This window comes from Lithobates pipiens, unplaced genomic scaffold (assembly GCF_037356315.1).
Source record: "Lithobates pipiens isolate NorthernLeopardFrog02 unplaced genomic scaffold, aLitPip1_a1.2 Scaffold_22, whole genome shotgun sequence".
NCBI lineage: Eukaryota > Metazoa > Chordata > Amphibia > Anura > Ranidae > Lithobates > Lithobates pipiens.
Window position 1 is genome coordinate 326,143,050 of NW_027507784.1, and position 12,169 is coordinate 326,155,218.

A 12,169-nucleotide genomic window follows, 5' to 3' on the forward strand; every position below is an offset into this window, starting at 1 on the left:
TGTTTTATATTTCTTAAAAATCTCTACCAGATTAAAGTATAACTAAATGCAATTTTATTTAGTGTTGGGTGGAGTGGAGAGGGGTTGGAACCCCTTTCAGATTTTTATTGCTGTCTGGACATAGGAGCTTCCCCCCTCTCTATATGTCCTGGTGATCATTATCACTGAGCCTGAAGGAAATCCCACACTTCATGTTGTCACCAGAACAGGAATAGGGGAGAAATCTTCCAATGGGGACACCCAGGGATTTATTAACTTTGGAGGGATTTCCTCTCACTTCCTGTTTTGGCCATGAGACAGGAAGTGGAAGGAAATCTCCCCAATGGCACACAGATGGGAAAAAAAAAATTACCTGACAAAGGTTATAACTCAATTAAGCCCCTTTCACACTGAGGCGCTTCTAAACTGCCAATAAAACATTTGAGCACTTTTAAAGAGCTTTTCAGGCGCCTTTGAAGAGCTTTCCATTCATTTCAACGGAGAGGGGCATTTTGTCACCGCCCAGCCTGCCCACTGCCCCAGTGTGAAAGCATTCATTGATTTTAATGGAAATAGGTTTTCGGGAGCTTTTCATGTGCTTTTTTTAGCGTGAAAGTGCCTGAAAAGCACCTCAGTGGGAAAGGGGTCTTATTCTATCCAAAGAGAAAAAAAGAATGTTGCCTTTATTTCTACTTTAGCTCTAGTTATGATTGTTAACTGAGGTATAACTATGACCTATGGGTCACCCACTCAGTGCCACCTCAATCCTACAGTTCCAGCAGCAGGTAGATGTGTTGAACTATTCGATATCATATGTCGATGTCTCAGACATAAAAAAAATAAAATAAAAAATAAAAAAATTATAGATAAATAAACATATAAAATTACCAATATAAAATAGAGATGAAATCAAAACATAAAATAAGCAGCTGTTTAGATAAATATAAATAAAGTATTAAAGTAGTATAACCAGAGCTAAAGTCCTCCTTACATCAGATAAATACTAAAACAGCGCTAAAACTAAAATAAAAATAGAAATAAAAAAATTATGGTAATGAAACCATAGGGCAATGACAAACACCACGGCCAACAGTCTTTATATAGCAGATGGATATGTGGACAGTTCAGATAATTGACAGTCACTTTTCTCTTAGCGTGCACCTTCCACCAGAGTAAGAATACAATTATCCACCTCGTGAAGCACACACACCTCTGGGGTGCAAACTCACCAGACGCCGCTAGAAAGAGAGCCTTGTATCTGTGTCCAAACACCGCTCTGTGCTGACACCCCACTTATCTAGAAGGTCCACTGGTATAGGTACTCCGATTGTATCATAAAACACAAGGATAGATGTACATAGCGTAATCCTGTTTATTATAATGCAACATACCCATACAGCAGAAACCCCCCTTAATCCTAGCTGCTGACATTTAAAATGCAATCAACAAGCATAAAGAAATACAATAGAGGGCGCTATCACGATCTCCAGCCGTCCGCTGGAAGTGTGCTGTTCCTTGCAGACACTGTATTACACTTCCGGGTAGAAGGCAGAGAGCGTGGTAGAGCGCACAACGTCACTTCCGGTTTCCGTACTGGTCAGGCCCTGACCGGTTTCGTCGTTCGACTTCAACGACGAAACCGGTCAGGGCCTGACCAGCACGGAAACCGGAAGTGACGTTGTGCGCTCTACCACGCTCTGCCTTCTTCCTTTTGCTGTTGTTGGTACCAGAACACAGTAAGCCCTCACAGTTACTCTTGGTGAGCGCAGAAACGGCCCTGCTGTGAAATACTATATCAAAAATTGTAATTACATGCCCCTGTTAAACAGGGACAGAAAAATTGGGCCTGTGGTGGAGGTGGTAACAAAACAAGGTAAGCCCTCACAGTTAATCTTGTTGGGTGCAGGAACGGGCCATGCTGTGAAATATTATAACAAGATTTCTAATTACATGCCCCTGTTAAACAGGGGCAGAAAAATTGGGCCTTGGGTGGTAGTGGTGGTGCCACAACACTGTAACCCCTCACAGATACTCTTGTTGGGTGCAGGAACGGCCCTGCACTGAAATGTATCAAAAAAGGGGCAGAAAAATTGGGCCTTGGGTGGTGGTGGTAGTGCCCTAAACCAAAAATATTGTTGGAAGCCAGCATCATCAAGATTGAGGAGGAATAGGATAGTCAGCATAGGCAGTCTTCAAGAGATCCCACATAAATAGAAAATTCAATCAGTTACATCAGCATTAGGTGCTTGATAGCTTCTGATCCAAGACTGATTCATTTTTATGAATGTAAATCTATCAACGGAGTCTGTGGACAGGCACACTCTGTGATCCGTTACAAACCCTCCAGAAGCACTGAATGTGCATTCAGAAAGAACGCTGGATGCAGGACATGCCAGTAGCTCAATTGCATATTGAGCAAGTTCTGGCCAGTGGTGCAACCTCAAGACCCAGTAACCCAGTGGATGCTCTGTTGGAAAGGTCTCCAAGTCTGCTGTTGCCCCTAGATATTCCTGTACCATGTAATACAGACACTGGTGATGGTTGCTTGAACCGATCAGACCTTGGCGCTGAGGACTGAAAAATTGTTTAAAGGCATCTCAGCCTACCACCTTCTCCACCACTCTTCCTCTGACTGAAAGAAGCCTCAGCAACACGTTGTCCAGCACCAGGAAATTGTAACCTCCCAGGGTCTGGAAATGCATTGCACAAACCTTTCTTCAAGGCCTCCTGAAGATGTTTCATTCTCTGCTGCCTCTGCGAAGGCAGGATGAGTTTTGTAACCTTACACTTGTAACTTAGATCAAGAAGGGTTGCCAGCCAGTAATGATCCCTCTCCTTGATACCATGAATCCTAGGGTCCTTTCACAGGCTTTGCAGAATCATGGAGGCCATGCAGCGTAAGTTTGCATTGGTATTTGATTCTGAGTCCTCTGGGTCACTAAGGATCACTTGGGTTTCTGGGGACTGAAAACCATCCCTTGAAGACTGCTGAGTGTTATTAAGTGTTATCCTCCATGTCCATGCTGACACAATGCTCCTCCTCTTCCTGTGTGTTTGGCAGGCCTACAGGAATGCTATCTGGATAAAGGGGGCCTTGAGAGGTAAGGAAGTCCTCTTCCTCCCGCTGTTCTGCCTCACGTGCCGTGTCCATTATTCCACAAAGTATGTGCTCCAACAGGAATACTAGAGGGACAGTCTCACTGATGCATGCATTGTCGCTGCTCACCATCCTTGTGGCCTCCTCAAATGGTGACAGGACAGTGCAATGCCCGTTTAGGCTCTGAGGAAATGGGTCCTCCCCTGAAACACGTCAGACATTTTTTGGGGTATCGCTTGATCTACTTTACATCAGGTCCAGGCTTGTTGATTTTTGGAAAAGTTGACCCTGCTGTATTGATTACGCCTTTTATCAATACTCGTTTGTGAGTATATATTTTGCTATGTGTTCTATTGAATAAAGCTCTATTAGTGGTAATGCACTAGGTCGGTGAGCCCTCCTTTTCTTTTTTGTCTCTTTTAGTATCTTAATACCCATTATTCTGAGGAGGGCTGCAAGACGATAGACATTACTATGTGAAGCTGGCTACACCACATATTGAGGACCTTGACACCAGAGCGCAGGAGAAGTATTTGCTTTTCTTTCTTGTGACAGGACAATGCATGCATCCTTGATCAGTAGCCACTGGTGTGGCGAAAAGAAGCCAAAATTCCCCTGACCCTGTCCTGGTGCCATACTCGCACAAGTACTCATTGATGGTCCTCTGTTGCATGTGCAGCCACTGCAGCATTGCCAACATTGAGTTCCACCTGGTGGGCATGTTACAAATGAGGCGGTTGGTGGGCAAGTTGTATTCCTTTTGAATGTCAGCCAGCCGAGCACTGGCATTGTATGACTGGCGGAAATGACCACAGACTTTTCTGGCCTGCCTCAGGAGATCCTGTAAGCCTGGATACCTGCTCAAGAACTTTTGCACCACCAAATTCAAGATGTGTGCCAAACATGGAACATGGGTCAAGTGTCCCTGTCAGAGGGCGGAGAGTTGGTTGGTGCCATTGTCGCATTCAACCATTCCTGACTGAAGCTGGCATGGCGTCAACCACCTCTGAGCCTGCCTCTGCAGAGCTGACAGAATATCTGACCCAGTGTGGCTCCTGTCCCCTAAGCAGACCAACTCAAGCACCACACGGCATCTTTTTGCCTGACTGCTTGCATAGCCCCTTGAATGCTTACAGGACACCGCTGGTTCAGAGGACAAATGCAGAAGAGGCCATATAGGAAGAAGAAGAGGAGGGGGTGGAGGAGAGAGCTGTGGCAGAATCACCACTAGCATGTTGGAGGCGTGGTGGCGGAACAAGCTTCAATAATACTGAACCCTGTCCTGCATCCTTCCCAGCTGCCAGCAGAGTTACCCAGTGTGTCAGGAAGCAAAAGTTATGTCACTGCCAATGCCTGCTGGACCATGAGTCAGCAGTAATATGCACCTTACTGCTGACCTCCCTGTCCAACGAGGCCAAAACATTGCCTTCCACATGCCGGTAGAGAGCCAGAATTGCCTTTCATGAAAATAAATGACGTTTTGGAACCTGCCACTGAGGTACAGCACATTCCACAAATTCACAAAAGAGGGCAGAGTCTACCAGCTGAAAATACAGCAGTTGCAGTGCTAGCAATTTGGCCAAGCTAGCATTTAGACACTGAGGATGTTGATGGCTGGGACCAAATTTCTTTTTACAGTTCAACAACTGGGGTAGGGAAATGTGCCTGCTAAAATCAGATGGTGGTGTACTGCTAGCAGATTGGCTGCAAGTACTTGAGACACTTATTGCTATACCTTCATTCCTCTCAGTGCAGGTTTTTGAGAGGATTGGAGGTATAGTGGGGTTGGAGAACCCAGATGAGGAGCAAGGAGAAGTCTGCCTTTTTCTTTGCTGTGGGTCTTTCAAGTGTTTTTGCCAACGGACTGCATGGCAGGTCGTCATATGTCTGGTCAAGCATGTGGTGCCCAAGTGGCTGCTGTTCTGGCCACGCTTAATTAACTTCAGACATAGGTAGGGAGTTAGAAGCACCCTGCACCTGCGGAGCTCTGCGGTGTGATGCAATAGGGTGTCTGCCCTTAAGCTGCCCGCTAGAGGACATGCCTCGTTGGAGTTGTGCCTTCTCCTCCTCCTCTCTTCTCTCAGGCACCCAAGTACAGTCAGTGACCTCATCATCCCCTCCCTCCTCGTCACTGGAGCAAACCTGGCAGTATGCTGCAACTGGAGGAACATGACTGGCAGTTTCTCTTTAGGCTCACTTTACTCCCTTTTTTCAACCTGGAAACCAACATCGGAGCCTTCAAATCGCTGCGCATCCTCCAACAGCATGTACCAGACACTGTGGTCAAATAATTCTAGGGATTCCTCCATGCATGATGATGGGGCTAAGGAAGACGTGAATGTGGACGAGGCGCCGGTGGAATAGGCTACTTTGACAGCTGCGTTGGAGGGCAAACTACTTTGACAGAGGATGAGGACCGCTTTGTTATCCACTCCACCAACTCTTCTGCATGTTCTGGCTCAATAACATGGCCAGCAACAGAAAAAAAGGACAAATGTGCCCCATGGCCACCTGCAGAGGATGCACCATGACCACAACCAGCACTGTTGACTGTAGACACAGAGGCTGTTTGTCCTCTTTTAGTGGCCTTTGAGCGTCTATCTCTCCTTGGTGGCCTTCCAGACATGATGTACATTTTGTTTTGCAACACCACACTACACTGTATTAGATACTGTGTACAACACCAGAAGTGTAGTAGAAACTGTACACACTGTATTAGATACTGTGTACACCGCCTGCACTGTATTAGTAACTTTACTATGGCTGCACTGTATTGTGTACTGTGTACACCACCAGAAGTGTAGTAGAAACTGTACACACGCATTTGATGAGCACAGTGGTGGCATTTGATGGACACAGTGGCGACATTTGATGGGCACAGTGGCTGCATTTGATGGTGCAGGGACTGCAATTGATGGGCACAGTAGCTGCATTAGATGGCACAGTGGCTGCGATTGATGACAAAGTGGCTGCATTTGATGGCACAGTGGCTGAAATTGATGGGCACAGTGGCTGCATTTGATGGCACAGTGGCTGAAATTGATGGGCACATTGGCTGCAATTGATGGCACAGTGGTTGCAATTGATGGCACAGTGGCTGCATTTGATGGCACGGTGGCTGCAATTGATGATAAAGTGGCTGCAATTGATGGGCACAGTAGCTGCATTTGATGGGCACAGTGGCAGCATTTGATGGCACAGTGGTGGCATTGGATGAGTACAGTGGCTGCATTTGATGGGGCACAGTGGCTGCATTTGATGGGGCACAGTGGCTGCATTTGATGGGCACAGTGGCTGTAATTGATGGGCACAGGGAGGCTGAAATTGTCGGGTTTTTTTTTTTAGTATTTTTCTGAATTTTTCAGTTTGTTCAATTTGAGCACCAGCCACCATTGCCCGTGAACAGGATCCCTTAGAGAATGTAAGGGGCATAGAATGTGTTTATTCACTGTAAACATTTTCAGCGGCCTGTTGTGAATATTGCAGCTAGCATTCAGGGTTAATCACGCTCTCCCGGGGTCAATGACCATGCAGGTATTGACAGATGCAGCAATAACCAAGACAGGGCCAAGAATTCCAACACATCAAACGACATTTGACTGAAATGACCGGACGGACACATAAGGCAATGTATAAGGTAATGTACTTTACATGGGAGCAATCTGCAGTCCCATATGAGTGGTGACATGAAAAAAATGACGCCTTTTCATCTAGACTCCATCTCTGTTGTTGCAATTGATCAAACATACACTACAGAAAACTGCCTGTGTTTTAAATGGCAGTGATTGATTCACCACCAGTGAATGTTTGCTAAAAGTCACATTAACTGCTTTTAGTGTACCTATAAATGTGTACAGTACCTTGCAAAAGTATTCACCCCCCTTGGCATTTTTCGTGTTTTGCTGCCTCCCAACATAGAATCAATATGGATTGTTTGAGGACTTGCATCATTTTATTTACAGAACATGCCCACAACTTTGAAGATTTTTCTTTTTTATTGTGAAGCAAACAACAAATAGGACAAAATAACAGAAAAAGTCAATGTGCATAACTATTCACCCCCCTAAAGTCAATACTTGGTAGAGCCACCTTTTTGTGGCTATCACAGCTCCAAGTCAGTTTGGATAAGTCTCTATGAGCTTTCCACATCTTACCACTGGGATTTTTGCCCATTCCTCCTTGCAAAACTGCTTCAGTTCCCTCAAGTTGCATGGTTTGGGCTTGTGAACAGCAATCTTTAAGTCTGACCACAGATTTTCTATTGGATTGAGGTCTGGGCTTTGACTAGGCCATTCCAGCACATTTACATTTTCCCCTTAAACTACTCAAGTGTTGCTTTAGCAGTGTGTTTGGGATCATTGTCCTGCTGGAAGGTGAACCTCCATCCTAGCCTCAAATCACACACAGAGTGGTACAGGTTTTGCTGAAGAGAATTTAGCACTATCCATCTTTCCCTCAACTCTGACCAGTTTCCCAGTCCCGACTGCTGATAAAACATCCCCACAGCATGATTCTGCCACCACCATGTTTCACTGTGGGTTCTTTGGGTGATGTGATGTGTTGGGTTTGCGCCAGACATAGCGTTTTCTTTGATGGCCAAAAAGTAAAATTTTTGTCTCATCAGACCAGAACACCTTCCACCATACATTTTGGGAGTCTCCCACATGCCTTTTCGCAAACTTAAAATGTGGTGTTTTGTTTTTTGCTGAAAGTAATGGCTTTCTTCTGGCCACTCTACCATAAAGCCCAACTCTATGGATAGTACGGCTTATTGTCATCCTATGTAGAGATACTCCAGTCTCTGCCGTGCAGCTCCTCCAGGGTTACCTTAGGTCTCTGTGCTGCCTCTCTGATTAATGCCCTCCTTGCCCGGTCCGTGAGTTTTGGTGTGCGGCCGTCTCTTGGCAGGTTTGCTGTTGTGCCATGTTCTTTCCATTTGGTTATGATAGATTTGATGGTGCTCCTAGGGATCATCAAAGATTTGGATATTTTTTTTTATAACCTAACCCTGACTTGTACTTCTCAACAACATTGTCCCTTACTTGTTTGGAGAGTTCCTTGGTCTTCATGGCAGTGTTTGGTTAGCGGTGCCTCTTGCTTAGATGTTGTAGCCTCTGGGGCCTTTCAAAACGGAGTGTATATGTAATGACAGAATCATGTGACACTTAAATTGCACACAGGTGGACATCATTTCACTAATTATGTGACTTCTGAAGGTAATTGGTTGCACCAGAGCTTTTTATGGTCTTTATAACAAAGGGGGTGAATGCATACGCACATGCCAATTATCAGTTTTTGATTTCTGCAAAATAGTTTTATGAATATATTTTTCTAATTTTACTTCACCAACTTAGACTATTGTGTTCTGAGCCATCACATATAATTCAGATTAAAAAAACATTGAACTAAAGGCTGTAATGTAACAAAATAGGTAAAAAGTCAAGGGGTGTGAATACTTTTGCAAGGCACTGTATGCAAACTTTAATGATAAACTTTCTCTTATTTCATCCCTTTATATGTGATATCTGTTCAATAAGTGCCTGTGTTGCATTGTTATCAGTAGGCAGTGTTATTAGTTCTCTTTGTGCACTACAGAACACCTCCCCTCTATGATATGGGAATCAAATGTGACACTTTACTGTGCTATATATAGCCTGTGGGAGAGACCCAGCAGGCCCCACCCACTACAGTCTGTAGAAAACTACAAGAGGGGGCAGAGACCAGATCAGTCACTCTGCACAAAAAGAGAGAGCAGCAGTGATCGGTCTTTATTACAGGAAGTCTCACACTGGATTACTGCACAGATCTGGAAGATATACACAAAGCACACCGAGATTTAACCACTTGCCGCCCGCCCTATAGGAAATTGACGGTGGCAAAGTGGTTGCATAATCCTGACCGGACGTCATATGACGTCCTCAGGATTATGAGCCGCTGCGCGCCCCCGGGGGCGCGCATCGCGGCGATCGTTGTTGCGGGGTGTCAGTCTGACACCCGGCAACTACGATCTCGGTAAAGAGTCTCAGACGGAGACTCTTTACCACGTGATCAGCCGTGTCCAATCACGGCTGATCACAGTGTAAATGGGAAGAGCCGGTGATCGGCTTTTCCTCACTCGCGTCTGTCAGACGCGAGTAGAGGAGAGCCGATCGGCTGCTCCCCTGACAGGGGGGGGGTCTGTGCTGATCGATTATCAGCACAGCCCCCCCGAGGATGCCCACACTGGACCACCAGGGATGCCACCAGACCACCAGGGAAAAGGTAATCCTCCCTAGACCACCAGGGATGCCAGTCAGCATAATGGATGCCAATCAGTGCCCATAATGGATGCCAATCAGTGCCCACTGATTGGCATGCATTATTGTTTGGCACTGATTGGCATCCATTAGTACAGTATAACACCAATGCCGCCTATGAGTGCCCACCTGTGCCGCCTATGAGTGCCCACCTGTGCCGCCTATCAGTGCCCACCTATGCCCATCTGTGCCGCCTATCCATGCCCATCTGTGCTGCCCATCCATGCCAATCCGTGCCAGCTATCAGTGCCAATTTGTGCCACCTATCAGTGTCCATCCGTGTCGCCCATCCGTGTCGCCCATCAGTGCCGCCTATCAGTGCCACATATCAGTGTCCATCAATGCCACCTCATCAGTGCCACATCATTGGTGCCCATCAGTGCCGCCTTATCAGTGCCGATCAGTGTAGCCCCATCAGTGCCCATCAGTGAAGGAGAAAACTTACTTATTTACAAAGTTTTGAAACTGAAACAAAAAACATTTTTTTTTTCCAAATTTTTGGTATTTTTTTATTTGTAGCGCAAAAAATAAAAACCGTAGAGGTGATCAAATACCACCAAAAGAAAGCTCTATTTGTGGGAAAAAAATGATACAAATTTCATTTGGGTACAGTGTAGCATGACCACGCAATTGTCATTCAAATTGCGACAGCGCTGAAAGCTCAAAATTGGTCTGGGCAGGAAGGTGTTTAAGTGCCCGGTATTGAAGTGGTTAAGGAAGAATACAAACAATGAATGGATTTAGGTGATATTTGCTTATCCCTGAGTCAGGCTTTATGGGTGTTGGAAGTACCAGAACACCTACCACAGCACACAAACGGCATAAACACAAACACTCGGCTAAGAATTCATGTTCATAGAGAGGACGCCTTATCGGAAAGTGGTCGGGTAACTTTGCATGGTGCTTCCCACAATCAAAATCCAGAAGACGCAGTTCTAAAAAAAGAAGGCAAGAAGACTCCCCAAACGTGCAGTGAAAGTGAAAATAAAGATGGCTGCTTACCAGAGATTATTGGCTTTCAAACGATTGAAAAGCCAGAGGAACTTTAGGGGATAAACCCCAAATAGATCCACCAATGATTGAAAAGGCAACCCTCGGCCTCTCGACTCCACTCTCAATATATGGGGACATATAAAATGTGGAAACTCATAGTACAGTACATTCATGTGAAAGTATGAAAGCATAAGGAAACCACTCACATTTAAGATGAAAAAGACAGGCATCCTAAAGCTGTTGCTGGAGGCCGATGTATGTAGTGACGTCGCGTTAGGCACCGCACTACGCGTTTTGTCATACGTTTGATTGCAGTTGAGTGCATAGGTTTAGAGTCGTGCTATATATGTCTGCCTGTATGTTCAAATTGATTGGTCACAAGTGAGGTGAGCTCACAGCATTTGTTTTTTTGTTTGAGTGACTGCCCTGTGCCTGGATGCTGGAGAGAATTATTACTTGGCATTATAGTGCAACATTTGGGGCACATTTGGGCACACTTTAGCTCTGCATTGTGGTGGTAACAAATGCTATGGCATGCTAAGCTGTAGCGCAGAGATGCGAACCAGTCACATAGAAAAGTCATGAATTTCTACTGAAAGTTCATTTTCATGTGGCTAAATAAATTCGTTTTGCTGCAAGAAGACAGAAGTGTGACTCGGTCCTCAATCACTTTCCATTTATAAAGTGCTATATGACAACACTCTAACATGACTTTTAATGAGGATATCTATTCCAGCTCTGAATGAGTTAAAAAAAAATACTTCCATTCTCTTCCAACACTCTATTACTGAATGGCTTTTAAATGACAAAGATGAAGCCATCTTGAATAGGTTAAAATGAAAATGGCACAGTCCTCCATCAGCTCTCTAGCAGTGAATGGGTTAAAAAAAAATCAAAAAAAAAAACAACAACAACTCGGCCTTCCACCAGCCCTTAGTAGTGAATGGGTTAAAATAAATATCTCCGCCCTTGCCAAGCTCTCTAGAAGTGAATGGAGTTGCGGTGCAACTGGTTGTCCGCTCTCCAGTGGTGAATGGGTTAAAAAGAAAATGGCACCTCTCTAGTAGTGAACGGGTTAAAGAGACAACAAAAGCGTCCCATCCCCAACACTCTAGGTGTGAACAAATTAAAAAGACAATGCTACCTCTCTGGGGTTAAAAAGAAAATGGCTCAGCTCATTTGCAGCTCTAGTAGTTATTGACTTAAAAAGACAATGGTGCATTTCTCTACCAGCTCTCCGGCAGAGGAAGGGTTAAAAAAAGACAAAAAGGGGGGGGGGCAACTCATTTACAGCTCTCTAGTAGTAAAAGGGTTAAAAAGACAACACCTCCTCCAGCTTCAAATCACTTAATGCTCCCCTGTCCAGCTCTCTAGTAGTTTCAGAGTCTTTTCGAAAATCAATGAGTTAAAAAAGATTCTCTTTGCTAGACCTCTTTTACTGAATAGGTTAAAAAAAAATAAAAAAATGCCACCTCTCTAGCAGTGAATGTGTTAAAAGGAGAATAGTTCAACTCCTTTCCAGATCTTTAGTAATAAATGGGTTAAAAAAAAGACAATGGTGTATTGCTCTGCCGCCTCCCTAGTAGGTAATGGGTAAAAAAAAAGGCAATGGCACTGTTCTCTGCCAGATCTCTTGTAGTGAATGGGTTAAAGAGATAATAGTTCCGCCTCTCTCCTGGTTCTTTAGAAGTTATTGGGTTAACTAGATCATGGTGCAGTCCATGGCCAGTTCCCTGGTGAAGGAAGGGTTAAAAAGACGATGGTACATCCTGCGCCCAGCCCTCTAGCAGGGAATGGGTTAAAT